Below are 27,295 nucleotides of genomic sequence, written 5' to 3'. Positions count from 1 at the left end.
GAGTCAGTTATCAAGGGCACTCCCAGCATGACTCCCAGCGTGAAAAGGTTTCTTGATGAAAATTGATTTCTTCTCCTCAGCCCCGTGACATCCACAGTAGAGAGGGCACAGCTCGCCAGCCCTGAAAGATCTTGCCACTGGCAGATTGCACAGCCCAGGGTAAATTGGAGACACAAGACTCAGCTCAGGGCCCTGCTTGAAGCCACCTGTTAGCTCCAGAATTGGGGGCTGCATGCTTAAATCAGATGAACACGTTTCATTCTCACATGACACAATATTTCTTATCAAATCCACAGGGTGATGTTAAAAAAGGAAACAATGCTTATACAATGTAAAACATGCTATAAAGTATTACAATGTTGATGACAAGAAAACATGCTACAATATTCCCCTGAGTGAGTTCTGAAGGTTTTAAACATGCTTTGACACTCACCAAGTGCCAAGAATACCATGTTACATACATAAGCTCCTAGGATCCCCACCACGTACCACGAGGAGGATGCTATTATTATCCACTTTTACAAACAAGAGTTTGTCGGGGTTTCCAGACAATATTTTCGGATCAACCAGTAAAGCAGGAAGACTTACCTGGTAAGTCTTCAAGGCAGTTGCCATCGTACCGGCCCCCCTCTCCAGTTTGCTGAGGATTCCGGCATGGGAACCTCCTGCCCCACTTCAAAGAAAGGATGGAACTCTCCAGTTTAGGGTCTACTGAATCTCCTCCCAGGGCCACCCCAAGATAAGTCAAGAGACACACAGCAACCCCCATACCACCCTGGTCTCCTCAGGGCGAAGCTACCACGACTCCGATATCTACATCCAAACAGCGAGAGCATTAAACAGTGCGCGTGTTTAACTTGCTTCCGCACATCTGTTCAAGGCGGCGTTGCTCCACGTTGAGCCCAGGGCTCGCACTGCCAGGGAGGCAGCCAGCCTGGCACACAGAAAGAGGAGCCCGGCAACTGGAGTTTGGGTCTCATCTATGACACTTTCTAGCTACGTCACTGCAGCTGGCCACAGGACTTCTCGGAGCTCCAGGCTCCTCTTCTGCAGGAAGTGGTGGTAAAGTTAACACTGCTTTTCTCACTGGGATATTGTGTATGTCACCTCATTGAACCCTCATGCTGAACTGCTCTAAGCTCTACAAATAGCAACTTTACTGTCATGTCCACGGCTCAGGGGAGCCGAGATCAGGAAATCGCTCACAACCACGGTCACCTTGTGGTTTTCCACTTGTGTCACCAGATTCCCCTTCTGGAATCACCTTTTCTACCTTCAGTGCAGAAGAGAAGCAGCTCAGGCCAAGAGGCCAAACACTAAGTTAATTGCATCAATGGATGTGACCAGTACCGGCCCCTGCTACTCTCCTTCCCAGATAAGAAGACTCAGGTCACCTCTGCACCTCACCCTCCAGTTCCACTCATAACATCCAGTGTGGAAGAAAAAAAAAAAAAAACACTTTGGGGCTTCCCTGGTGGCACAGTGGTTAAGAATCCACCTGCCAATGCAGGGGACACAGGTTCGAGCCCTGGTCCGGGAAGATCCCACATACCGCAAAGCAACAAAGCCTGTGCACCACAACTACTGAGCCTGCGCTCTAGAGCCTGTGAGCCACAACTACTAAAGCCCACGTGCAACAACTACTGAAGCCCACGCGCCACAACTACTGCAGCCCACGCACCTAGAGCGCGTGCTCCATAACAAGAGAAGCCACTGCAATGAGAAGCCCGTGCACTGCAACAAAGAGTAGCCCTTGCTCACCACAACTAGAGAAAGCCAGCGCGCAGCAACAAAGACCCAACGCAGCCAAAATAGATAGATAAATAAATTTATATGTAAAAAAAACAACCACTTTGATTTGTGAATTTCTTTATACACGAACTCTTTAAAACTTTAAAAAATATATTATATTTAATAAAATTCCTTTATCAGAAGAATGGATTTGCAGGTAATCAAGTCTATCCTAAAAAACAAAACAAAATCAAGCTTTATCACCATTTTGAGGTTATCCAGAGAGCCTTGGGTAAATTTCCCATTGCCTGCTAGGAAATACCTTCTTGGGTATATGCTATCTGTGTACTCATCTTACTTCTAGGACTGGCATATATTTATTAAAGGCAAACCAGCAAACATAGAAACAGCCGTAATGTGGGCTTTGACAGAAGATTGTTAAAATATAAACCTATGTGACATCTTGCCTTGTCAAGACTCCGAAACTTGTTTTCCTCTCTGCCCGTGATCTTCCCATTACTGCTCTCCTGATCATATCCATTTACTTAGGACAATGATGGTCAACTTTGGCTGTACATCAGATTCATGTGAGGGAGCATTCCAAAACTATCTCCCACTCTACGGCCAGATCCCATCCCAGAGAGTCTGAGTTCATTGGTCAGCACCGGGGCCAAGCTGCAGTAGTTTTTTAAGTTCCCCAGGTGATTCTAAAGTGCAGCAGGGTTGCAAACCCCTGTGGCTAAGTAATCAGTGCCAATGAGCTGTGTTCTCAAAGACAAAGTTCATATATACATATATATATATATAGTGTGTGTGTGTGTGTGTGTGTGTGTGTGTGGTACGCGGGCCTCTCACTGTTGTGGCGTCTCCCATTGCGGAGCACAGGCTCCGGACGCGCAGGCTCAGCGGCCATGGCTCACGGGCCCAGCCGCTCTGCGGCACGTGGGATCTTCCCGGACTGGGGCACGAACCCGTGTCCCCTGCATCGGCAGGCGGACTCTCAACCACTGCGCCGCCAGGGAAGCCCACTCCACTTCTTACCTATCACTTTGTCTCTCACTAAATTCTTTCTGAGACGAGACATCAAGGACCTCAGATTCACCGGGAACACTCCCCCATCCCTTCAATCTGAGGGGCTCCATTTCTATCTGTTTTATATATTAAGTTGTAAAGTTTGAAAACCACTCATCAAGACTAACCTACTCGTTTGGCCAGTATGGAAACTGAGGCCCAGAAAGAAACTAGGAACCAAATCAAGATCATATACCTGTTTATTGAAACTGCTGGGACTTCTGGGTGCCCATTTATCCTGTGTTCACCCCCCAGAAATGCTAAGACCTCAGCAAGCATGGACCCCCACAGCCCTCCCTCTCCAAACCCAGGCCGGGGGAACTCTGATAACAGACACACCTCGAATCCCATTCATTCAAAAATGGACTTTTTCCTTCCATAGAGCTGTACTTCAGAACCCCTATGCATTACAGAAAATGCTCCAAGGGGTTAAATATGATAATCTAATCACTTTCCTCCAGATAGTTAAAAAAGCCAAATGAAAGAAATTTCACAACTGTTCAAAGCAAAAGCAACTTGCTCAAAGTCACCCAGCTACAAGTTGGCCAAGCTGGGGACAGAGCCTGGTCTCCTCACAGCCAGATGAATGCTCTTCCTCCTAGACCATGCTGGGATGGATAATTTGTTCTCTATAGTCATCCATTTTATTATTTAGTATCATTATTCGAAGTGCTCTGGGGCAATCAATAGCTGCTGTTCATTAAGCGTGTAGGATAAGCAAGGCATTGGCTTAAGGTCCTGCATACACGTTTTTTCATCTAATCATCCCAATAACCATCCGATGGAAAGGTTCAATCTCTTTTACAAATGCGAAAATTAAAGCCTAGGAGGTTAAGTAACCTGCCTAAGATCCCACAGCTCTAAGCTGCGACAAAACTCTATCCAGCCTCCACTCCATACCACCTCCCAAATACCAATCAGAGCCACAATTTTTCAAGCACCTAACCAGAGTCAGCTACTGGGCAATCCTCACTTCCCAGATGGTACCACAGTTCAGAGAGGTTTGGAAACTTGACTACAGCCACACAGCATCCGTTGCTGAAGCCCAGCCTCTTTGCACTCTGCAACCTCGCTCATCATGACCCAGGTCTCTAAGGTTCCCAGCAGCCTAGACAGCAACAGAGTCCAGCTCAGTAATAAGAAGAAGAGCAACCGGTCTCACCTTGACCAGTGAAGGCTCCTGACCTTGTCCAGAAATACTCACGATAACTAACTTCTTGGCCTCAAGGCAGGTCAGCAGGGTAGGAGGTGCAGCGTCCAGCACTGGTCTTTGGGAGGAGAAAGTCTACCCTCTAGAATGGAGAGGGTCTCGGGCACGAGGCTGTCTCCTCCAGACGGGCAGGTGTCTCCCAGAAAATGCCCTTTTTGCTGTGTCTGCCCAGCAGCTCCCTATCTCTGTTTGAAATCCAGAGCCCAAGACTGATCTGCAAACACAGCAGCTCAGAGCAGATCCTGAGAGGAGGGGCCTCCAGGGTGTTTTATTCCAAGTCAGGTAGCCACAGGTAGGTCAAGGCTCAAAGAAACTCCAGCTCCAGACAGTGCCAAAGCCCTGGATACTTTCTAGCCACCGTCCAGCCATCAAAGTTGGATTTTTAATTATTTCACCATCCCCTACTCATTTGCAGTAATGAATATGTTTTCACTTTACTTGGGGCCAGTTCTAGGTACTTTTACAAGTATTATCCTATTTAAGTCCCACAACAGCCCTCAGAGGTAGGTACTATCACTGTGCCCAATGTACAGATGGTGAAACTGAGCCACAGAGGGGCTGATAAGTGCTGGGATTTGAACCAAGGCCACCTGCCCTCAGAGCCTGTGCTCTCAGGCCCTCCAGCCTGCTCTCTGTGGCATTTCATTGGGACTTGTAGTCTGAGGTTATTTCAAAGACGTCAAGTTTAGAAAGGAGACAAATAAAAAGAAGGCATTTTGGTGGATCAGATGCTTCAGAAGTCATTGCCTGGAGTGGGTTGAATAGTGGCTGCCCAAAATATACACATTTGGGAAACTGTGAATGTGCCCTTATTTGCAAAAAAGAGTCTTTGCAAATGTAATTAAGTTAAAGATCTCAAGATGAGATCATGCTGGATTACGTGAGTGGGTGTTAAACCCAAAGACAAGTGTTCTTACAAGAAACAGAAAAGAAGACACACAGAGAAGGCCACGTGAAGACAGAGGCAGAGATCGGAATGATGGGACCACAAGCCGAGAAATGCCTGGAGCCACCAGAAGCTGGAAGAGGCAAGGAAGGATTCTCTCCCAGAGCCTTCAGACGGAGCATAATCCTCTCAGCACCTTGGTTTCAGACTTCTGGCCTCCAGAACTGGGAGAGGATACATTTCTGTTGTTCTAAGCCTCCCAGTTTGTGGTCATTTGTATGGCAGCACCAAGGAACTTGACCCACTGCCCTTTGTTACTTCCTCTTGCGCTTTTTTAAAATTTAAATTAATTAATTTTGGCTGTGTTGGGTGTTCGTTGCTGCGCGCGGGCTTTCTCTAGTTGCGGCGAGCAGGGGCTACTCTTCGTTGAGGTGCGCGGGCTCCTCACTGTGGTGGCTTCTCTTGCTGCAGAGCACAGGCTCTAGGTGCGTGGGCTTCAGTAGTTGTGGCACATGGGCTCAGTAGTTGTGACTTGCGGGCTCAGTTGCTCCGTGGCATGTGGGATCTTCCCGGACCAGGGATCAAACCCGTGTCCCCTGCACTGGCAGGCGGATTCTTAACCGCTGCGCCACCAGGGAAGCCCCCCTCTTGCACTTCTTAATGGCACCACAGGAAAGGAAAGAAAGTGGGTGCCCTCGACTGAGCCCCTCATGCAGAAGAATGGGAAGTTGACGCCTGTGGGCCAGGCAGTGGTGTAAGAGCCTCCAAGGGGCAGGACAGCAAGGCAGGAAAGCAGGCGGGTGGGGAGAAGGTTTTGCAAGTGAGGACTGAGCAGGTTGCAGAGTAGCTCACAAGGCAGCCTCGTTCAACATCCGTAACTGAGCTCATTGTCTCCAGAGAAATGGGCCTTGGCTCAGGGGTTCACAGATGGGGCACAGGCTTCCTGAAGCATCCCACCTCCCGTTTTTGGTCATCGTAGATTTGATCCCAATCAGAAGCAAAGATGTCAGAGATTACTGAGCCCCAACCTTACACGTTACAAAAGGGGAAAATGATGACTAAAGAGGTGATATGGTCTGAGGTCACATAGCCAATCATGGAACCGTCAGAGCTGGAACCTTGTCTCCTGATTCCTGAGCCGTTCAAGGGAACCAAACCTCCTCCCCTTGTCTGATCGGTTCTTCACAAAAGAAGATCCTGTGGCAACTCTTTTCTGAGCTCAACAGCCCCGGGGTCCCCAAGTGTTCTCTAGCTAAAGCTCAAATCCCTCCTCCTAGGATTTAAGTTTATTTCTCCTTGTTTGCAGAATGACAGCCTTACCATGTGGCTGCTATGTCTGGCTCAGATACAAGTACACATCATAACAACAGAAGTCATCTGGCTGCACAGTACACATTCAATCATAAATGTTTGCTGATTGCTCATCGCAGGGAAAAACCAAATGGACAACCCCGCAGCCTTATTTCTCTACTTCATCTCGTGCTGCTTGCTCTCTCTGCTCCGACCACACCACCTTCCTTCAGCAACTTGACTGAAACATGCCCTTCCCTCCGGGTCTTTGCACATGCTCTTCTCTGTGCCTAGAATCCATATGCCCTCCCACACCTCTGTGCCCCATTAACTCCATCCCATCCCTTAGAAAGATGTCACTTAACGTCACAAGGACACTGATGTGTATAAAATTGATGACTAATAAGAACCTGCTGTATAAAAAAATAAATAAAATAAAATAAAAAACATCACAAAGCCTTCCCTGAAGCTCCCCTTCCCCCGCCCCTTCCCATAGGCTCAGCAGGTCCTCACATTCCCCGTGCTTTTTCTTTTCATCACTTATCATAGTTTGTCATTTTATTTTTACATGATTTTTTTCATGAGTGTCCATTAGACCAAAAGTTCCATTAGGGTAGGAACTCTCTCTAGTTGATTCACCACTGTCTTCCCTGCACCCAGCATTAATTGTGCACCCTGCACAAACATTAATTGAACAAAATGCTGAGCTGGTGCAAAGAAATGTACAAAGAAGGAATAGACAAAACTGCCACCTCTCAGGAAAGTAGAACCAAATAGATGAGCGACAGTCACCTCTTTAAGAAATTACCCAGTCACACATCATCCCTGCTACTCCACTTACCCAGTTTCCTGTGCTTGCCCCTTAACCATTTTAGCCCCAACTGATACTTCTCCAAAAGGGGGAAAGGATGAATTGGTAAAACTCAAAGGGGCCAATAGGGTAACTGATATACAGCTCTGGAAAATGAACTTCAGAGGAGTGTTGCTGTACAGTTGTCTAGAATGCAGATCGGGAATTGTCTTAACAATTCAGTTAGCTTCAGAATTATTTTAGAAATTCTCAAAAGAGAGACTATATTGCAAAGCAAGAAGGTTATGAAACTCTCCTCCAAACTTCCTCGCTCTGGGAAGAGAAATAACCCTTTGCATGGAGCTGCTACGTCCATTCCAGATACAAGTGCAGATCACATCAGCAGAAATCATCCTCCACCCTCCCCCATGCTTTGCCTCCTGCCATGTGGCCTCTGCCAGAGGGAATAAATTTCAGCGTCTACAATCTTTATCCCACATACCGTCTTAGTCATGGAGTGTTTCTTTGGAGAACTCATAACAGTTGTTATCATGATTCAACAAACACTTACTCACTACCTATTAGATGCCCAGCACTGCAGTGGGCCTGTGGGAAGTTCAGAGCAATGAGGGAAAAGACAGTGTGATGTGGTCAAGGGGCACAATGGCTTTCTAGCAGCTAATACACTTGAAAAGGCTTCAGCCACTCCATCATAATATTCTTTCTTATTTCTAGAATGGTTCGTAGATTACAAAGAACTTTCATGTACCACTATGTGTCACGGCAGCTATGTGACATAGAAAGGTTTCCCTGCTACTTGGTAGATTAATCATTTAGGTTCCAGAACCTGGAATGACTTACTCAAGTCTGCATGGCTAAAAAAGGGCCAAAGCTAGAAATTGTGGCAGTCATGAAAAAGTGCCACTCAGATCTCTGGCTGCACGAAGCATAGTTGACTGACCGCCCCAGCTCCTGTAACTCTCGATTCACTACTGTGTCACACGAGGCCATGCTGCCCATGGGCTGCTCCCAGCAAATGACTAACCACAGCAAGTGAACTAATCCTGCAAGACATGGGACGCCTCTAACGGATAACTTAGGCCACAAGGCTCCCTCCTGACCTGGAGGAAACTGTTTTAGAGAATCTTCCTACCCAATTTCCCTTCCTTCCTGCTCTCCATCACAAGGGTCAAATTTGCATCGTGGTCTGAAGACTCTCTGCTTTCTCCTACTCCTTCCTCTTTGTCCTTCCCACGCGTTTCCCCAAATAAGTCTTGAGCACGTCAATCCCATCTTGGAATCTGCTCTTTGGAGGTACCACCCCAACAGAACTCTAAATCCAGACTTTATCATTCACAAATGGACCTTCCACAAATAAAGAGATTCCATTTTGAAATATATTTGGAAAATGCTGGAGTTACCCCAGTTTTACAGGGCTTCTTAGATTCAACAGTACGCTTACATGAAATAAGACTCCTCAAAAGCATGAAAGTACCACAGAATCCAGTGGCTCCCAACCTGATTTGACAGCAAAACTTTTTAATTCAGTTCCCCTGAATTGGAGACGGGCAGACTGGAACACAGATCACAATCTGAGAAATCCTGCTAACAAGTAGACACCCTCCAACAAGTGGACACCTATCCTTTCCTCAGCCTTGCTAAAAAGCCTCAAAAGGATGGTTTGATATTCCCTTCTCTTGCTATACCCAAATGGATGTGCAATAACACTGCCAAAAACAGACTGAAAAAGCAAGGGACCCAGGCAACCCTCAATGTCATCGTCCCTGGAAGAATAGGAAATCAATTATCCTTTACATTAAAGCTTTGCTCCTATTTTTAGCAAATGGTTTGATTTTGATTATTTAAAATAGGTGCCATCTTTAAGAGACAGGTGAACTGAATAAGATAGGAAACGTAAACAGTGGACTCTAAATCGTCTATAGGTTTTGATACTGGACCTATTATTACGGGCATTACTCTGTTGTTTTAATTGATATTAAAATGTTTCTACTCAATGTTGAAAGTCAGTGGTTGTACCTAACTCTCCTTCATGATTCAACAATTGAATGAAAAGGGAATAAATCCACTGATATAAATTGGGCTACAGCTTTTCTGTAAACTTCCCAGAGATGCAGAAGCTAAGCACATTTGAAGCTTAGTGGGAAAAGGCATTTCTATGTACCAAGAAGGTGTTCCCTGTGTAAACAGTTAGGTGAGAGTCATCTGAAAGGCCAAACTAGGGTCACTTAAGGCACAAGAGACCTAAAATGAGCCTACATGGGATTCAGTTTTCCTGAATTCACTGGTGTTCCTTCTTCTCCCTCCCTGAGATGTACAGTAATGGAAAGTAGATGTTCTTGGCAAGAAGGAAAGGGGAAACCAGCGAATTGCTTTTGATCACCCACCATGGAAATGAGAAATAGCAACAGGATTTCAAAAGCGATGAGTCAGCAGAAGTCACCTGGTGGAGAAGGAGAAGAGGGAAAGTAGTTCATGGTAGCTGCAATCAGTCAAAGCAGAGACGGAGTAGCTGAGTCTGCATAAGGATGGAGCAATAAATAGCCAAGGGAAGCCTGATGTCTAGGGGCTGATGTGAACTCTGAACAGCATACCAGTTCCTGAGCAACGCTTCCGTCCCTAATAATAGTAATAATGGCAATTATAATGTGAGCATTAATGAATGCCAGGAACTGTGGCAAACACTTTTATATTCTTATTTCATCCTCAAAACGACTCTGTAAAGTATCTACTATTGTTCCCTATTTTACAGATAAGGAAACAGATACCCAGAGAGCTTAAGTTGATTTGCCCAGGATCAACCATCCTGCAGGTAGCAGAGCCAATTCTTGTCTCTGACACCTTTGCTCTTAACTTCCACACTTCACTGCTTCACTATCCCATATTCAACGTATCCATAGGACAAGTTCCATTATTGGAGGTAACCTACATGTTATTTTGTTCTGTGCAACAACAACAAAAAACCCCAAATCACACTTATACAGCACAGCACAGGGGAATCATCACCAAAACCGTCTACAGGGCAAGTCTCTCTCTGGAAAGTACTATCATGTTGTAAAAGATCCAGGAGAAACAGGCCATCCTCGTTCTACTATTGTTGTACAATGAAAAGGGGATGACTTTGATTCCATGGAACTGTAAAATTCTGATAGATTGAAGTGCATTTGAGAACGGTTACCATCACCCTTGATTTCTTCCCAAGCATACTGAAAGCTCTTAAAGGACAGAGACAAGATATATTTCACTTTTCTTGCCCTCAGCATCCCATCCAGTGTAGGCATCCAAATAATGTTATACAGAAGGTTTTGAAGCTCTGATAGATTATCTGTGTCTGCACCCCACAGCCTCTCCCAGACAACAGTGACTTCCCCATGACCCGTTTCTGGAGCTTCAGTGATCAGTTAAGTCCAGTCCAGAACGTGCTGTTTTTTTGCCAAAGTTCTGGGATGTGTTTGCCAGTGCTGAAGTTGGGAAAAGATTTTCACCTTCCTGCTTTTTCTAACACTTTAATCATAAGAGGTTAGATATAACCTGGAAAGTCTTACTCCGGAGAATAAGGAAATGCTCAGAAACCTATGGGAACATGTCGAAAGGACACAGGAGCCAACCTGAAGGGGCTCCCTCTGGCAAAATATGGAACAATTTGAGTATCAAAATCAATAACAAAAGGAAGGGATTATAACACATTAAATAATAATCCAAAAACCCATATTGATACTGAAAAGGGGGAAGTGTTGGGAGAGGAAGAGAGAGGGGAAACCTCTTTTTATACTTAGAGGTAATAAAGGAAAATAAGATTATAGACCACCATTTACCATCCCTAGAGTGATTGCTAATTATCACTAAGAATCATCAGTGGAGGCTAAAACCTGTCCCTGTATCCCCTAAAATCATTGCTTATTCTCCAGCCGTATGTGCCTTGTGTCTGTAACTGGGAAACAGTTCACTACCCTCCTCTTCACAACTGCCCATACTTAGTGTGTTAAGTCCCTGGTCTGCTGGGATTATAAGAATCTCCAAGGGGAGACAGAGACAGTAATATTTGATAGCACACAATGAATTGTTGACGAGGCCATTTGAAATTTGTGGATGGAAAGAACCTTCCCAGGTTCTGTTCAATTCCATCCTTGAAAAAAAATAAAAAAGAAGTCTCTGCAGCTCCCCAGACAGGCCTTTTCTATGGTGGCCTCTCACAGTGGGTTTGACAGTTGGCAAAAGGATTTGTAAGGAGCTCTTAACTGGAATCCTGCTCTACTAACTGCCTTTTGTCTTTGTAACCCAGGATTTACTTTCTCATACAGGTGTGTACACAGCAAGGGAATGCTAATGGAACCAAGAGAGGTCCAGACACGCTAACTGCCAAGTCAGACCTGCAGCAGACACCCCTCCTCGATCACATGAGGAGGAAGTACATGAAAAGGGAGCTGATTCTTGGGAATGATTTCCTACAAGCCTCTTTCTTAGGAAGGAGGCCGGGCTGGGATAAAACTCACCCGCTGACCCTGCAAAGTTTGGGTGAGGCTTTTGGTACACGAGACTGGTTCTTCAGGAGGGCAGCCTGCCAGGAGGTTCATGAACCCCCAGATTCAGAAATGCCCATTAACAAATCACTTTCCTCATGGGATTTAAGAAAAGATGTAAAAAATGCCAGCAAGGTCTCCGGAGCCTCAGTGGGAGTGACCAGCGGGCGAGAACAACAGAACCACAGTGGGCTGGGGGCCAGGTGTTGGCTTTGGTCAGCCACCAGCTGAGAAACGTTTCCCACACCAGCCTCCAGGAGGAAGCCCAAGCCAGGCCTCCGCACAAAGGCAGATTGAGACAGGACCTCCCGTCTCGGTCTCTGGAGGCCCTTCTCAAATTGCTAAAACCAAGACTAATAAGAATGGCACCTGCTCGTGAGGTGAGTCTCACCACGTGCCTGGCACTCTGCTGAGTGTTAGACACGCCCCATCGTAGTTTGTCCCAAGGTGACCCCTGAAGTGGGTACAATGTCCTTCCTATTTTAAAGATGAGAAAACTGAGGGGACCCAGAGAGGTGCCCAGGTAAGACCACTCAAACAGTAAGCGGTGGAAAGGGAATTCAAACCGAGGCAGCCAGTCCTCCTTGGAGTCTGTGAGATTAGTCACTGTGCCCTCCAGCCCGAGTCATGGGTGTCCCCGCCTCACTGCTGAGCTCTGCGTCTCCTCCTTCTCTGACTAAGGCCCAGCTGTAATGAATGGCTTCATCCTCTGCCTCCGGAGGAAATATATTAATATAAATACAAATATAAAAATAATACAATATAGCCTCTTATGGCACTGTTAGTTCATTTATTCTTTATAGATAGCAAGGATACATGAGACACAAAAGATAAAACCAGGAAGGGGGGGAAATATGGTTATAAAAATATAAAAGGTCAGGGCTTCCCTGGTGGCGCAGTGGTTGAGAGTCCACCTGCCGATGCAGGGGACACGGGTTCGCGCCGCGGTCCGGGAAGATCCCACATGCCGCGGAGCGGCTGGGCCCGTGAGCCATGGCCGCTGAGCCTGCGCATCTGGAGCCTGTGCTCCGCAACGGGAGAGGCCACAACAGCGAGAGACCCGCGTACCGCAAAAAAAAAAAAAAAAAAAGATGAGTATTAATCTCTGGGAGTAGGATTTGGGTTAATTTTACTTGCATCTTTATACATTTTTCTGTGTTGTTTTACATTTTAATAAAGGCTGTGTATTATGTTTACAATCAGCAAAACTTGTAAAGCTCTTTTCGTTTTGGAAAAAAAAAAAGTATCTGGAACAAGGAGGCTCTTACCAAACACTAGTTAAATGGAAAGTGACTCATGGTCCTTTCGGCACCAGCAGGATTATCCAAATGGCATGAATAAATAAAGAGCTGAAGGGCCTTCCTGATGTTATATTGCACCAAAATGCCCTAGTCTGTTCCCTGAGTAAACACCACGGCAGTAATGTTGTTATTGATGTGGCGAGGACCCCAACATCAGTGAAATCCTTCACAGTTTTGAAAGGCTTTTGCTTTCAATGTCTCATTTGACCTTCAAAACCAGATTTGTGACTATTCCCCAAACTAAATTCCCTAAATGTCTGTCCAGCCACTGTTAGGCAACATTTCCAGGCCGGCGATGGCACAGTTGCTTGTTGGTTGGACAAATGGGTGGATGGATGGATGGACACTAAAGGAGTGAATTCTTTTCCCTCTTTTACAGACAAGAAAACAGAGAAGCAGAGTTGAAGCAACATGCCTAGGGTGATACAGTTAGTAAACTAGGGTGATACAGTTAGTAAATGATTAACTCAGGGGTTGGAATCATTCTTGTATATGGTTTCTTAATCAGCCCTCTTTTATCAAAATGCACCCACCAAATCTGTTTTCTTTGGGAGGAAACTCTTCACTATCACTGACAGACATATACTTGATAATCAGGGGTGATAATCAAAATATCGGTGGCATGGGTATTGACCTGTCAGAATGGCACTGGTTCCTGGACACCTCCTGCCATGCCAGGCATTAACCCATTAATTGCTGGATGTAGGTGGTCCTGGGTGTCAGAAGGACATTCAGTGGGCTCAAGACAGGAGCCCACTCAGCCACTGGTATGGAACAGTTTCATTATTTTACCAATGAATGCAGCCATACAAGTGCATAACAGCTGGATATAAGCCCTGCCCCAAACCCTCTGCAACACTAAAGTGCTGGTCCCCACGTGAGAAGTTCTGCTCTCTTGCCACTCACAGCACAGACCTTACCCCAGGCACTATTTATAATGCCACTTAAAACCTTCATCCTGACACATCCAATCTGCATGCATAAATGAAATCGAATGCCATTATCCTCTTCTGAAAATTATCCTGAGCCCGACCATGACAGGGGATAAGGGCAGGCACTGGGAGGGAAAGAATGATTACAATAAGGGAGAGGATGAGCTAAAATCTCAAAAAATACAAGACAGCAGCACAGAAGACCAGCCCTCACCATGAACCCAGTGCTCCCCAGACACACACACGCTGTGTAAGTGCAGCTTTGTTCTAGGCACCAGGTAAGAGTCTGGAAGACAGACTGTCCCTGACCTCAATCTGTTCAGAGCCCAGGAAGGCAGCAAGAGAGACACTGGAAGTCGCTGTTGTATAAATGGAAAGTTTAGAGAGGAGAAGAGCACTATGGGATTTCAGAGGAGAGAGTTTCTTTCCACCAGAGGAAATCTAGGAAGGCTGCCTGAGGAAGGCGGCCTTGACCCAAGTCTTCTTTAGAAACAGTGGCAGTTACACTTGGGAAGGAAGGAAAACGTGCCATCAGAGATTAACACAAGCCAGTCCGGAAGCAAACATCATTGTCCAAGCATTTACCAGCAAAATACAGAGAATGGACATCGTACATACTTAACTGAGCTTGTCATTCCCAAAGACATCATGCTTTCTTACCTCCCAGCCTTTACTTGTGCTGTGCCTTCTACCTGGAATATTCTCTCTCACCTTCACCTCCACTTCCACATTCAAGAATATTGTTTACCATTCACCCTCCACTTCTCAGCTTAGATGCCCTTTTTCCAAGAAGCCTTCCGTGATCCTCCAGAATGGATGAAATTTCTCTTCCCACCCGGGCGTCTACCCCTATCATAATCTCACAACACCCAAATCATAGTCGTCTATTTTGTTATTCATCAATATCACTTGTCTGAAAGTGCTTTGAGAGAAGAATCTGGGTGATCCATTTTTGTGGACCCAGTGCCTGGTAAGGTGCTGTACTCATAGCAGATATATTTAATAAATGACTGAGTTTTCAAAAATGATTCAGCAGCCCAATCATGTACTGTTACCCCAATCCCGTCCCCAAGCAGAGCTGAGGGCTGCCCGTGTAATTCTACCAAGTTGCTTTGTAGATGAAAAGATACAAATGTCCTTAAATCCCTTTTAACCAGCCCCAAGCAAAATGAAGAGCCAAGTCGTGTGTTCTGAACACACGACTATCTCCCCCAAGGCCCTTGTGGCCACAGGGGTGCAGGCTGAGCCCCAGCAAAGCTCCCCTGGCAAGTCCAAAAATGAGACCATAGGACTAAGAAGACACCACCTCTTATTCACGAACCGAGAGAAGAGATTTTGAGGCAGGAGGAGAAGGCCAGAGGGAGAAAAGAAACCACAGGCTTAAGGTGGCTTTACAGGATAGTGAAATTACATAAGGAAAGGTCCTGCTTTCCGAAAATAACAGCATTTAATATTAACCCTTTGTAGTCCAGTTGAAAAAATTAAAGGAAATTTTTTAATGTTCAAAATGTTAACAATGGTTATCTCCAGCGATATTGTGAGTGATTTTTAAAATCCTCATGACTTCTATATTTTCCAGATTTTCTACAATGAAAATTATATATTTTCTCATCAGATGGGAAAAATGTGTCCTTTAAGTGCATGATCAGGCCCAAATGTCCCACCTGGCCCACAACCTTTGCTTCCTAAGCCTTAAGTCTTAGTTAACCTTTAAGGGTTTTTTGAAGAGAAACCCTCACCCCCAGCTCCCAGCCCTCTGGCTGTGGCCACACCCAGAAGTCTTCACTTTAGGAGAAGGAAATATATTACTTGGCTTTGGATGGCTTCTCCATTCTTCCTCTTCTTGGTGGCTCCTCTGGGCTAGGAATTGGCAAAGTCCTGGTGTCTGGCTTTATCCAGCTCCTGGGCACAGGTTTCTGAGTTTCAGAGTCATCTGGTGGGTGAGACTGTTGGGGGTGTGGCTGAATCCACACTCACTGATGTGCATGGCTGTTCTTGAGCATCATGTTACCCAGTGTAATCAAAGGCGCAAAAGGAAACCGTCCCACGAAGAGCGGACCCATCTGTCAGGCTTCTTAACCGCTCCCACCCAGTGGCATGTGTCTTAATTCCCTTCAATGACAGAATCAAAAGCTAAATGCCTTCAAGCCTCAAACTCATATTCTTCTAAGAATTATGTGATAAGACCACCTCATCTCAAGGAAAACACGCTATTAAGATCACTCAGGGGGACTTCCCTGGTGACGCAGTGGATAAGACTCCACACTCCCAATGCAGGAGGCCCAGGTTCGATCCCTGGTCAGGGAACTAGATCCCACAAGCATGCCACAACTAAGAGTTCACATGTCACAACTAAGGAGCCCGCCTGCTGAAACTAAGATCTGGTGCAACCAAATAAATGAATATATATATATATATATATATATATATATTTTAAAGATCACTCAGGGATTCTCCGGAGGTCCAGCAGTTAGGACTCTGTGCTCTCACTGCTGAGGGCCTGGGTTCAATCCCTGGTCAGGGAACTAAAATCCCATAAGCTGTGTAGCAAGGCCAAAAAAAAAAAAAAAAAAAAGATCACCCAGTTCTCCTAAAAAAGGGCTATTTCTTCGGTGATGAAATATTTTATTATCAACACTGACCAACATGGTAGCCACTAACCCATGTGACTATTGAGCATTTGAAGTGTGGCTAGTGCAACTGAATGCATTTTAAAAAATTAATTTAGGGACTTCCCTGGTGGTGCAGTGGTTAAGAATCCACCTGCCAATTCAGGGGACACGGGTTTGAGCCCTGGTCCAGAAAGATCCCACATGTGCGGAGCAACTAAGTCCGTGCGCCACAACTACTGAGACTGCGCTCTACAGCCCGTGAACCACAACTACTGAGCCCACGAGCCACAACTATGGAAGCCTGCGTGCCTAGAGCCTGTGCTCCGTGACAACAGAAGCCACAGCAATGAGAAGCCCGCGCACATCAAGGAAGAGTAGCCCCTGCTCGCTGCAACTAGAGAAAGCCCGCGTGCAGCAATGAAGACCCAACACAGCCAAAAAACAAATAAATAAATAAATTTAGAAAACTAAATAAAATAAGATAAACCGGGTGTATGAGCTCCTTTCCGTAACAGCAAGCAAGACACAGAAGAAAGAGCCAAGGTGTTCCTGGCTTAACAACAGCCAAGTTACAATGGCCGCCAAGTTCATGGCCGTTGAACTTGGAGGAAGAGAGTGGTCTCAAACCCGGAGCTCTGATGCCCATTCTCTTCCTATTTTGATTACAACACACTGCCTCCAAAACCATGCACTGCACTGCCCTTCCAGATCACTGAGGTTGGCAGGGAAATTAATCAGTCAGTTCTAAGCGTTTAGTGTAATAGGCTTTCAACTCCATGGGCTTCTCCTTTTGGATTTCCATAGCATTTGAATGCTTTTTTGAAACTTGACCATAGTAACTACAAGCCTGGACTGAATCAAGACCCTAATACTTATTAACTATGGAAAGTATGGTCATTTGCTTCACCTCTCTCAGTCTGTTTTCTCATCTGTAAAATGGGGATAAAAATTCACGGTATAGCCATGTTAAAAAAATTTAAGATGATTCCCAGAAATCTCTTCAAAGAGTGTCCAGCAGAAAAAGTCAAAGCTCTCTCTGAGATAACAAGTGTTCAAGTTAATTATGCTTGTACACATGTGTGTCCCATGTGAAACTATCAATTTCATGAAAGGAAAACTTTGCCTCTGTTTCCTAACCACCCAGCATCCCCATGGGTGCAGAGTGCTCTGAGCACAGCGCAGGTACATATGATGGTTACAAATGTCAGCTTTGGTATGAAGGCTACAGCCTGACTCCAGTACTCATTAAGCTTCTTTTTTTTTAAACACTGACAAGTTTCTTAACGTCCCTGGGTCTCAATTTCCTCATCTGTTAAATTGGTTTAATCCACTAACTTGTAGCTTAACTGTGAGAATTAAAAGACCTTGGTATGTGATGAGAACTCCATAAAAGCTGACTGTTGTGAGCATATTAATGTGTTATCTCTGCTCCCATCCAGGTGTGGTACCATGTGACATTCGTGCCGGAAGTGGCTAATACACAAGAATCGAGGGGTTGATTTTCAGTGAACTCCCTTATTTGTTTACTCTATGCCACAGCTTTCTGCTTCCAAGAGAAGCCAGAGGCAAACCACCATAAACGCAGGGTGTGAGGCAATTCCAGACATCACAGCACAGCACACATGCCAGCTGTTCCCTCGGGAAGGCTAAATTTGCCCTGTAATTTTCTGGAATGAAACCAACAGCCTATTTGCAGGATTGCATGGAAATTCAAAATAGCTGCACCAGAGATGCAGCCTAATATAGAAGACAGGATACTGCTTTGAGAGTCGGAGCCCTGAGTTTGAGAATTTGATCTCAACAGTAACTAGCTGTGTGCCCTTGGGTAGGCCACTTCATGGCTCTGGACCTCAAATTCCTTTTCTCTCACAAGAAGGGCCTAGAGTGGCCAATCTGCAAGGATCATTGCAGTCCCTCTGTTTCAGCATCCTAGGAAGAGCTCATCAGGTCAACAGGAAATGGGCACAGAATGAAGAGCCAAAAAGACCTGGGTTTGAATCCCAAGCTGTTCTACTCTGATCAAGCTACTTAACCTTTCTGGGCCTTGGTTTTCTCATGGGTAAAGTAGGGAGAATAAACATGGCTATTGGAGGATTCAAGAGTGAATATCAAATACTACATTGTGCCTGGGTCACTGGAGATGCTCAGTAAGTGGCGGCTGCTGTGACGATTACTAGCAACATTGTATCATCATCATTATTAATAGTATCACCTTTCTTTAAAAAAGTTAAGTCCCCAAAACATTCCACTGTCATGTGGCGTCGAATAGGCATATTAACTCTTCCCTAGTGATTTGTCTGAAACTAGTCAATTTCCTTCTCCTGTGTATAATTGCTATTGCTTTTTAAATTTTTCACCTTAAACATTTTAATTTTTGACACTTTCTTTTTTTTTTAAATTTATTTTTGGCTGCGTCAGGTCTTAGTTGCGGCATGCAGGATCTTCGTTGCGGCTTGCAGGATCTTTTGTTGCGGTGCACAGGCTCTTCGTTGCGGTGCACGGGCTTCTCTCTAGTTGTGGCGTACGGGTTTTCTCTCTATAGTTGTGGCACGCAGGCTCCAGGGCATGTGGGCTCTGTAGCCGTGGCACGCGGTTTCCAGAGCATGCGGCCTCCGTAGTTTGCGGCACGCAGGCTCTCTAGTTGAGGCGCATGAGCTCAGTTGTTGTGGCGCATGGGCTTAGTTGCCCCACGGCATATGGGATTTTAGTTCCCTGACCAGGGATCGAACCCGTGTCCCCTGCATTGTAAGGCGGATTCTTTACCACTAGGCCACCAGGGAAGTCCCTTTAACTTCTTAATAATAGAAAACAATATAGATTAGTTTTGTTCATAAGGTATTTCACATACATTATCCCATGGACTCCTGGGCCACCACCATCATCATCATCATCGTTGTCACCATTACCATCACCACCACACCTCCATTTTTCAACACCTAGGGTCCTGCATGGCTGAGCAACTTACCTCAATGCCCACCCAACCAGGAAGTCACAGGGCCTGGACTTCGAGTTAAGGCTTCTGACTCTGAAGCCCAGGATTATTCTACTCCACCATCAACTGCATGAATTAATTCAACTTTGTCCTCACTGTCATTGACTTGACTAGTCTTAAGATATCTTCCTTTTTTAAAGCAATGGCCCTTCTATAAATGAGGAATTTGAAATGTAGTATTTTTCTAATGTTTAACCTAAACTCCTGAGTCTATCCAGTCATATGCCATCTCACTTAACCATTTAAGCAAATTTTAGATGACCTCTGTTTTAAATTCAATCACCTCAAAAAAGATTATTCTCAGTTCAGGTGAATAGGGGTAGTGTTATATAGCCTTTCGGTTTCAAGAGACTTGGCTAACTCAAGTGAAGGGCGAAGGTTATTTTAAGGATTCCCACTGAATGAAATTATATTGAACAAGGTAGTGAAAGCTGACGTGGCCTTGTGGAGGATGCAACTGAAGAGTGGTTTTTGACCTAAAGCCACTCCAGCGATGCTGGATGCCAAAGGTCCTGGATCTTCTCCCTACTAGCGTTCTTCCATCCTACCATCTTACCATTTTCCTTCTACCACCATACCATCTTCTCCCTAGTGCTCTGCCATGTTACTCATCTATCACCTTGTCCTCATGCCATAGACGGGATGCTTTACTCTTTACTTCCTCAAATTCCCTACAGAAATTACATCCCTGGCTCAACTAATTACCATTATTCCCATTTGGAAGAGTGTTTTTGACACGAGGGCACATCTTAGACCACTGATCAGCAGATGAATCTGCTGCTGCTGAGTCAGACGTGGCTTGAGGTGTCAAATGTGGCTGCCTTGGATTGAGCCCTCAGCTAGGGTAGTGGGTGGGTCCATTTTACTTAGAAGTGGCTGTAAACCACACTGTGTGCCATGATTGTCACGGTTCATAGCAACAGAGTAAATTTTTCCTCTCCAGATGCAGCTATTGTTTCACATAAATCTAAACAAAAAAAAGTCATTCTTTTTAATAATAATTTTTCATGTCTCCTTATGGTTTTAAAGTCCTAACTGATGCAGAATTCCAGAGCTGGCTACAATAACACCAATAAAAATTGCTTCCATGGAAAGCTTGTCCTTCCCAACACAGCCCATACTTGCTGTCCTCGTTTCAAATAAAATTAGCGTGCTAACCACCACGCCCCCCAAAAAATCACTTCCATGGATACAGTCCTTCACAGTGGTGGCTGCTCTTTCATGCTCTCTGCTTCTCTCAACTGCTGCAGCATCCCGAGTTGACAGAACAGTTATCATTGTCACCACTTGACAGAAGGAAAGCTAAAGTTTAAGAGGAATGATTGGCCTTGGGCCACAAAACTAGTTAGTGGTCTGTGACTTAGACCTCAGTTTCCTAAATCAACCTCTGAAGAAACAGAAAGCAACCTTTATTTTTAGCCAATCATGAATATTTTTTTGACTGTTCATATATCTCACGAGTCCCCTTTAGTCTAGGTTCAGACCCTCATCGGTTCTCACCCTGGATCTGCAGCATCCTCCTAACTCATTCCCTGTCCTCAACTCAACAACCTTCTCCATTCCTTCCTCCATAAGCAACCAAATAAGTCTTTATAAAACAGAGTTTTCAACAAACCGTCTCCATAATCACAGGCTCCCCACAGCCCAGAATAAGATCTGAACTCCTCCAAGTATATTCAGGTCTTGGGAGATCCAGCTCTACCCAGCTCTTTTTCTTATTGCCCCCGACTTGCAACCACTCACATCCACATACTTTCCAGCAGTGCTTTTTCCCCAAGCGTGGCTTGCATCTTTCTCCCTCTACACCTTTACATAAGTCATCCTCTGCAGACTAGATTTCGATAGGTTTGGATCACATGATGTTACCGTGGTTGTTGTTTTATCTACTTCATTGACAACATTTAAGATTTCCAACTTCTCTTGACCCCAGAGCTCAGGGAATGGCTGGGATTGGAGACATAAACTTGAAAGTCATCAGCAGATAGATGGTGTTTAAAGCCATTATTTTCTACCTAATACAGATACTATTTTACACAGTGAGAACCATGAATATAATTTATGTCTTTAAAAAGGAAAAGCAAATCAGAGCAATATTCAAAAGCAAAATGGGGAAGGAGGGAAAGACATCAAGATAAAAGAAAAAAACAGAAATTTAAAAATGAGAGACTCATGACTGTTCAGGCAAAGAAGACAAGTTACAAACCACTACCAGGACACATCCTTCCAAAAATCTTTCCAGGTTCAAAGCAGAAAGGCAGATTCCTTGCAGAAGAGTCAAATCAGCACAGTTTCAGAGTTCTTGTGAATAACACAATATGTAACCACAATAATGAAAAAAAAATTCCATGTGTTCTGCTTGATTTTACCTTTCTGCAGAGCAGAAGAAAGAAGCCAGACTTTCTCAGATGTTCAAATTAGCAGCATATACAACACCTAGGTACCTTTGCTTCAAAAAGGACTTAAAATCCTACTTGGAAGGAATAACACACAAAGGTGAGAGTTGTTGTTAGAACTGGAATCTGGAGGCCTTTGAATTGAGCATGCTCCCCTTTTTTACCCACAGTCCCCCAGCTCTCCGTGGTACCCTTGGCTGGCTTCTCTCATTTGCCACCACCTAGGACGATGCTCTGTGCCCACACCCCTTGCCTTCCCCCTCCCAGGACAGCACTTGCTCTTTCTAGAGCTGCTGCCTCCAGAACAAGCCCTTTTTTTTTTTTTTTAACATCTTTATTGGAGCATAATTGCTTTACAATGGTGTGTTAGTTTCTGCTGTATAACAAAGTGAATCAGCTATACATATACGTATGTCCCCATATCGCCTCCCTCTTGTGTCTCCCTCCCTCCCACCCTCCATCTCACCCCTCTAGGTGGTCACAAAGCACCAAGCTGATCTCCCTGTGCTATGCAGCTGCTTCCCACTAGCTGTCTATTTTACGTTTGGTAGTGTATGTATGTCCATGACACTCTCTCACTTCGTCCCAGCTTTCTGTTTGGCCCTGGAACCCTTACTCTGTGAACGGCGCCCCCAGGAGCCTACACTGTGTGTGGTGTAACCCTGCCCTCACTTTGAACCAGGCATCGAGAATTCTAAGAATCTACCCTTATCCTCATCCTGTTTGCTCTGATCTTCTCATGTCTATTTCCCAGCACCAAACATCAATAATGTTCTTTGTAAATTTGATTCTGCATATCTTATTACATTGAGCTGAGCAATGGGCAAGACCAGAGCTAATACATCCCGTTAAGTTTTCTAAGATTGATTTCAGGAGTGAAATGAATGATTTTTCAAGGCTCCTCCCTCAGCCCCATCGGGCCTCGGTTCAAATCCTCACTTGCTCAGTGAGGTTGTCCCTGACCACCTCATTTCAATCAAAAGCCAGCCCCCTACATGCCCAGCTTTGGTCTTCTTCGTTAGCATAGGTCAGTCTCTGATCCACAATGTACTTATCTTATTTGTTTATTGTTTGTTTGTTTATTGAGAGGCAGTACGGCGCAGTGACAAAATCCCAGAGTCTAGAATCTGGACAATCCCAGCTCTGCTACCTACTTACTAGCTGTGTGATCTTGGGCAAGTTACTTAACCTCTCTGAGCCTCAGCTGCCTTATCTGTAAATTAATATTTACTAACTCATGGGGTTGTTGTGAAAAGAAAATGAGTTAATATGTATAAGACATACACAAAAGACAGATAGAAAGGGAATTACCATGACCTAATCCTTAGGCCATATTGAACTTTCACCAGTTGTGTCAGGGCTGTCCTTGACAGCCAAAGGAGCCAGGTCAGACTCACATATGCTTCAGCAGAGTCTGATATACCCCTGGTCTTGGTGGCAACGTAGTGATGGGTAGAAGGACAGCATAATAAAGAGAAGTACAGCCTGCCCCACAGTAGCCTTTAACTTCCACTGGCACCCACGGAGGAGAAGCAGCATCCCATGAGGGAGAGCATCTGGAAAACCCAAGTGACAACCAACAATATGTGCTTCCCGCAGAGCTGGGAAACATGAAGCAATTTACAAGTGGCCAAGGCAGGAGAGAAATGAGGTTAAACCTCCATTTTTCCAAATACATATTTGAGAGACAGAGAGAGAGAGAGAGAGAGAGAGAAAGAGTGTGTGTGTGTGTGTGTGTGTGTGTGTGTCCGTGTCCCTGGTGGTCCTGAGATTATTTTAGGTGAAATTATATATTATTGAAACTTATAATAAAATTATTATAACTTTCTTTCTTCCTTGATCCTTGTGATTACAACAAAGGGAAAGTCTCATTTTGGTGCTACTGTATCTTTAATGACCAAGCCTTGACAAATCTCACTTTTTAACAGAAAGAAGGAGGCCTCAAGCTCAGAGCCTGACACAGGGCACAGAACATAGCTAGAATTTAACATTGTTTTGTTTTCCTCATTTTTATTTTTAGTTACTTTCTTTTTAAAAACACATTTTCCATTTTCATTAGTAACATAAAGTTTCCTTTTAAAACAGATACAGTTACATGTAAACCTTTATAGGAAAGAAATAGGAAAAAAGTATTTGGACAAAGCAAAAAAAAAAAAGTAATTTATTTAACACACACATAGTTTTTGCTATGCGCCAAGCACTATTCTAAATGTTTCACAAATATTAACTTGTTTATCCCCAGAATAAGCCTGATGGATGAAGAAACTTACAGTCACATAGCTAGTGCGGGCAGGGCCTGGAATTAAGCACTCAGGGTGGGGTCCTGAGATGTGGCTCCTACCCCGTGCCTCTCCCAGGATCTCTGTCCCAAGGACAGAAGTCAGGAAACATTGGGACTTCCCTGGTGGCGCAGTGGATAAAAGTCTGCGCTCCCAGTGCAAGGGGCTTGGGTTCGATTGGGGAACTAGATCCCACATGCATGCCACAACTAAGGAGCCCACGTGCCACAACTAAGGAGCCTGCCTGCCACAACTAAGACCTGGCGCAACCAAATAAATAAATACATAAAAGAAGTCAGGAAACATTGCAGGGGAGGATGGTGGCTCTCTGGGAGGCGGTGGGTAGGAGCTTGGGCCATAATGATGAAATCCAGGTCTTGCTCCATTGTCCTGTATTTAACTTATTCCCATCCAAACACTGCTCCAGGTTCTCCTTATGACTTTGACTCTAGGAACTCCAGCTATCCTTGGCCATTAAAGAGTTAAAAAGCACATTGGGGAGCAAAATGCTACCAGTGGGTCCCCTAAGTTCCCCTGCTCTAATTCTCAGCAGTCTTCAGCACAGCCAGCTTCTTCCTGTCTTTCATCTTTCCCCTTCTGGAACATATAATGTTACCGTATCCCCACCCCGCCATTCTCCCAGCTGTTTTTAATTCTAAGACTTGCTCTCTCTGGGAAACTGACACAAGACACGTCAACAATCTTAAACCTGATTTCTTTAAGGACACCCTCCACTTTATTTAAAAAAAAAATAATAAAATAGGTTAAAACAATTAGAGCATTAGACAGATTCTTTACAATACCAAAAAGATTTATGCAGAGCTCTCTCTCTCTTTCTTATACTTATAATGATAAATGTGCTTAAGCAAAACAACAACAATAATAATAATAGTTTGTCAGCCTCTATTATGTCTGGTAATTCTTTTTCATAATGGTAACAACTTTTTTAGGAAAGAATCAATCTTACTACAGATAATAATTCCATTTTCTTTGCAGGGACAGGTAAAGAAAACAAAATCATAGGAGGCTTTTTTCACATGCATATGCTAGAGGATTTTTTGCATAATATGTGATAGAGTTTTCTGTCATTGGAACAATCTTATTAACATGCTAATTCAAATCCTGAGCAATTTAGGCTCGAACAAGATGAGGCTACCAGTGAGCACACTCACAGAACAGGTCTAGAAACTGCCTATCACAGCAGCAGCATGACAATGGCCCTTATCATGCCTGCTATTCCAAAGCGCTTTGCTATTTCTCCCCACTTCATCTCATTTGATACCAAGCACGTCCAGCTGAACTGAACTCTCAAGAGTCCTTCTGAAACCCACCTGAGCCAGAGAGCTCAGGTATGTGAACCCAGCACCTTCACCATTTTATACAGAGAAACAGCATCAATCAGAGAAAATTATATTGCTATTTTGGGAGCACAGAGGAACTGAGATATGGAAAAATGCGCTAAATAGACAGAGGTTGGATAAACTCATGGCAGTGAACAAAAAGAAGGCTAGCAATTCCAGACAAGTCCAATAAATCAACTATAATTAAAAATTATGTGAAAGCATGACTCTTGGGTGAGTGTACGCAAAGTGCTTTCACATAAATTACATCATTTTGTCCCTCAGTCAGCATTTCTATGTGCCAAGTGTTGTGGTAGGTACCAGGGCTATAAGCAGGAGAAGGAAGAATTGGTCCATACTTAAGAAAGTCTTACAAATCAGTACTGGGGGCGGGGGGCAGGGGTTGGGAGGGGCTGGGACAGAAAGACCAATATGCTGTTACAAAGCCCTGAGCGTAGGGCACTTGGGAGCAGAGAGGAAGGAATGGCCAACCCATCCTAAGCTCCTAGGGGATGTAGGGTTGGTTAAATATTCCCTAGAAAGTGACATGTAATCTGAGTCCTAAAGGATACACAGAACTTCCGTCCATACAAACATTAGCAAGGACTCTTCTAGATTCTTAAGGCTAAATCAGTGAACAAAAAGACAAAGTCCCTGCCCTCGTGCAGCTTATATTCTGGCTGGGGAAGAAATATCAAAAACACATACTTAAGCCACTATTGCAAACAGTATGGAGGTTCCTTAAAGAACTAAAAATAGAGCTACCATATGACCCTGGGTATAAACAACTCCTGGGTATATATCCGAAAAAGACAAAAACTCTAATTCAAAAAGATATATGTGCCTCAATGTTCATAGCAGCACTATTTACAATAGCCAAGAAAGAAACAACCCAAGTGCCCATCAGTAGCGATTGGCTTAAGAAGATGTGATTATATATATATATATGGAATATATATATATGGAATATATATATAATATGGAATATAACTCAGGCATAAAAAAGAATATTGCCATTTGCAGCAACATGGATAGATCTAGAGAATATCATACTTAGTGAAGTAAGTCAGATAAAGACAAATATTATTTGATATCACTTACATGTGGCATCTAAAAAATAATACAAATAAATCTATATACAAAACAGAACAGACACACAGACACAGAAAACAAACTTACGGTTACCAAAGGGGAAGGTGGGGGAGGGATAAATTAGGAGTATGGGATTAATTGAAGATTCAGGTCCTGCCTTACCATCACTCTCTCCATCCCTGCTTCTCATAATGCCTGATGAATTTCACCATCCACATGGACGATTCTGCAGTATCTGACCTCTCCGTCTCCTGCCCTTTTCTCTTCCAATGATCTTGTCCTCTGCTCTACCTCAGCATCCTATTCCCAGGGTCACATCCTGATTTTATCAGTATCCATAATTGCATCCCCTCTGTATCTTATTCCATTCTGCAGGCTCTACCTTCAGAATATATCCAGAAGCTAATCATGTTCCCCACCTCTGTCACTGCCATTAATTATCTCTACATAAAATAGAGAAGCAAGAAGGATTTACTGTACAGCACAAGATATATTCAACATCTTACAAGATTATTATAATAACCTGTAATAGAAAATAATCTTTAAAATACATATATATAAATATATATAACTGAATCACTTTGCTGTACACCTGAAACTAACACAATATTGTACATCAACTATACTTTAATTTAAAAAAATTTTTAAAACCTACATCTCTACATCTGCTGATAAGCACTATGGAAAAAATAAAATCAGTGTAAAGGGAATAGAGAGTGATGGAGTGGAAGTGTAGAAGGGATCGCTAAGTTGGTTAAGGAAAGACTATCTGAAAAAATATTTATACACTCTATTTTTATTGATTGATTTTTGGCTGCACTGGGTCTTCATTGCTGCA

At 44.1% G+C, this 27,295-nt stretch overlaps 1 protein-coding gene across 1 annotated transcript in view; it reads right to left on the bottom strand.

Annotated features, from left to right (window-relative positions):
• FER1L6 (fer-1 like family member 6) overlaps positions 1 to 26,980 on the bottom strand; it is a 158,534-nt gene extending 131,554 nt beyond the window's left edge. Inside the window, exon 1 of the mRNA XM_004265411.4 lies at positions 26,620 to 26,980. The gene's annotated coding sequence lies outside the window, so the exon portion shown is untranslated. The remainder of the gene's footprint in view (positions 1 to 26,619) is intronic.
• Between the last annotated feature and the right edge of the window lie 315 nt (positions 26,981 to 27,295).

The sequence above is a fragment of the Orcinus orca genome, chromosome 17 (genome assembly GCF_937001465.1).
Source record: "Orcinus orca chromosome 17, mOrcOrc1.1, whole genome shotgun sequence".
Lineage (NCBI taxonomy): Eukaryota > Metazoa > Chordata > Mammalia > Artiodactyla > Delphinidae > Orcinus > Orcinus orca.
Note: the sequence above shows the minus strand (reverse complement) of the source record. Positions and strands in the feature narration are given on the sequence as shown.